Here is a 3,609-nt window from a genome sequence, read left to right as displayed (position 1 = left end):
AAATCCTAAGGTATCAAATGAGGTTTGGGACGCTGAACCTCAAGGACCTGAAGGTATTGATAATAATGAGATCTCAGTCAATTATATCATGTCTGGAATACAATGGAACCGTAAGGATGTCGACATCGATGAAATATTTGCATATAAGGTAGCACTTGAGATAAATGAGGATCATGAACCCACATCTATATTAGAGTGCACTCAAAGTAAAGATTGGCTAAAATGGAAAGAAGCCATTGATGTGGAGTTAAACTCTTTAAAGAAGAGAAGTGTGTTTGGTCCGATCTTAAGGACAACACCTAAAATAAAGCCAGTTGGACATAAGTGGGTCTTTGTAAGAAAGAGAAATGAGAAGAATGAAATCGTGAGATACAAAGCACGGCTTGTAGTATAAGGATTCTCTCAAAGACCAGGAATAGACTATGAGGAGACATACTCCCCTGTGATGGATGCAACAACATTTAGGTATTTAATAAGTCTGGCTACAAGAGAAAAACTGGATTTGCGGTTAATGGATGTTGTAACCGCATACTTATATGGTCCATTGGATAATGAAATTTATATGAGATTACCAGAGGGTTTTGAGCTCAAAGATAATAATAGTTCTCGAGAACAGTACTGCATAAGGCTGAACAAATCCCTTTATGGACTGAAACAAAGTGGTCGAATGTGGTATAATCGATTAAGTGAGTATTTAGCTAAAGAAGGCTATAAGAATGACCCAATCAGTCCATGTATATTTATAAAGAAGTTTGCAAACAAAGGGTTTGTAATAATAGCAGTTTATGTGGATGATTTAAACATCCTTGGGACCCCTGGTGAAATTGCCCAAACAGTAAAATAACTCAAGAAAGAATTTGAAATGAAAGACCTAGGCAAGACAAAATTCTGTTTGGGATTACAGCTTGAGTACATTGGTAATGGAATCCTTGTGCATCAAATGGCATATACAAAAAAGGTACTCAAGAGGTTTAATATGGACCAATCTCACCCATTGACCAGCCCAATGGTTGTGAGGAGCTTAGACTTGGATAAAGATCCATTTGGTCCAAAGAAGGCCGATGAAGAAGTTCTCGGACCTGAAGTGCCATACCTCAGTGCTATAGGAGCGTTAATGTTCTTGGCTAGCCACACTAGACCGGACATATGTTTTGCCGTGAACCTCCTAGCAAGATTTAGTTCTTGTCCGACTAAAAGGCACTGGAACGATGTTAAACATGTTCTGCGTTACCTACAAGGAACGACAGACTTTGGTTTATTTTATACTAACTATAACAGAGATGGTTTAGTTGGTTTTACTGATGCAGGTTACTTATCAGATCCACACAACTCTAGGTCTCAAACCAGGTACGTATTCACACACGATGGTACGACAATCTCGTGGTGTTCCATGAAGCAAAGTATTGTTGCCACTTCGTCCAACCATGCAGAGATCCTAGCAATTCATGAAGCCGGACGAGAGAGTGTGTGGTTAAGGTCGATGACCCAACACATAAGAGCAAATTGCGGTATAGTCGCGGACAAGGGGCCAACCGTAATCTATTAAGACAATACGGCCTGCATCGCACAGCTCAAGGAAGGTTACATCAAGGAAGATCGGACAAAGCACATCCTACCCAAGTTCTTCTTCACACACGAACTGCAAAAGGCCGGAGAAGTTCGAGTGGTGCAAGTTCAATCATGCGACAATTCAGCCGATCTCTTCACTAAGGCATTACCGACAACAACATTCAAGAAGTTCATGTACCAGATTGGAATGTGGAGGCTTAAGGACTTAGAGTGATGCTTGGAACAGGGGGAGCAATGCGTGCTGTACTCTTGTTCTTTCACCATGGTTTTGTCCCACTGGGTTTTCCTGGTAAGGTTTTAATGAGGCAGCACCCCCTAGCGTATTGCATCGATCCCTTAGCATCGGCATGGTTATGTCATCCAAGGGGGAGTGATATAAACCACTTGATGGATGGACTCCATAACCAAGCCCATACACGGCCCGTACATGGCCCGTGTCCGTCCAAGCCAATAAGGCCCATTCGGCCACTGATACACAGAGTTTTAAACCCTATTTTCCTACTGCAAGTGCACAGCAAAGAAGTAGTACTTAGGGGTCGAATCCCACGAAGACCAAGTTTTACTCTATGGTTCTATTGGTTCAATTTCAAGCTAAGACAATTCAAAGTTGGGTTTGTTTGGTAACAGTAACGCGATTAAAACGGTATAAAAAGGCAATAAGCAAAACACTAGATCAGGGGTAATTCTCGGGAATTTCAGAGATAGCAACTAAACAACTATTCAGGGCATAGATTAAGTACCAGTCTAGAACTCAAACATAAATATAAACTGATCCACTGTCGTGGTATCAATAACTCTATCTGATCGATTCTGTGCGGAAACGCGGAGCACGTGCTCAGACATCCGGAGCACATGCTCGGCGGTCCATAAACCCTAAACTGTCGTTTGAGCCCAGAATCGCAGACAAGCATTAAAGAACAGGAATGATAAGTTCACAAATCACCTACACATCAACTTTCGCAGGTCTAGGATAATTTGCCCACTAATGTCTTTTCTAGCAACCTATTACACTTTTGATGAATAGATAAACCTAGAATCATAGATTGGGTGATCAAATCAACCTAAGCATTAAGTCTAACAATAGTGAAGACAATCGATTATATAAAGCCCTATTTGTGTTCTGTTGCTAACCCATGAAACCCCTTTTGAAACCCCTAATCTAGCAAAGAAAACTACTCAGACATAGAGAAATGAATCATAGCAAAAGATGAGAAATTCAATGACATAAAAATAAAAAGGGTTCAGAGAATGATAAACAAGGTAGCCGCTCTTCTCCCTCACAAAACGTCGCTCAAAAACCAAAAGAAAAAAGTATATTTTCTCTCCTAAAAACCCTAGGTTAAATAGCATACAAGTAGAGAAAAATAAGGAAAGATTCCAAATTCAAATCTCCCTATTAAAAAGCGATCTCAGCCCTCTTTCTCTCACAAAGGATCGCCTAAAATAAGGGGAATTAGGCAGGGAATCGGCGCCTAGATGCTTGCCACGTGTCGTCATGAATCCGTAGAGTTGGGAGCATGTGCTCGGAAATCGGGAGCATGTGCTCCTGGGTCTAAAATCAGCTTTTCTGCTCCAATTCAACTCCTTTCTGCTCCGATTGCTCCTGCTGTTCCAATCCTTGCTTTTAGCTTCCTAGCCTCTTATTATAACCTGAAAAGGACTCAAACAACTACAAAACTATCAAATAAACGGGGTCAAAATGAGTCAAAACCGTAACATATCAGCCACCTCCTTTAGTCTTGGTCGGTTTAGGATTCCTAATGTAATTGGGCTTTGCCCTTGACTATATATATGTAACCTCGAGTTTGATCAATGAATAAGACAAGAGAATTACTTCATTCAATTCTCTAGTTTACAACAAAAATTAAGTACTTTTTTTTTAACAACTGAGATAGTTTAGTTTACTCAATTTATATTGTCAAAATGTTTACATAGTCTTGCTATAGCAAACTGAAGATTAAAAGTTGTCGGTGAACCAATTTTGCGGCGACTTGATTACATTGCCTTCGTTATGTTTCTGTTTTGTCATAAACTGAGTAA

The sequence above is a fragment of the Camelina sativa genome, chromosome 19 (assembly GCF_000633955.1).
Source record: "Camelina sativa cultivar DH55 chromosome 19, Cs, whole genome shotgun sequence".
Classification (NCBI taxonomy): Eukaryota; Viridiplantae; Streptophyta; class Magnoliopsida; order Brassicales; family Brassicaceae; genus Camelina; species Camelina sativa.
This window is presented reverse-complemented; position numbering follows the sequence as displayed.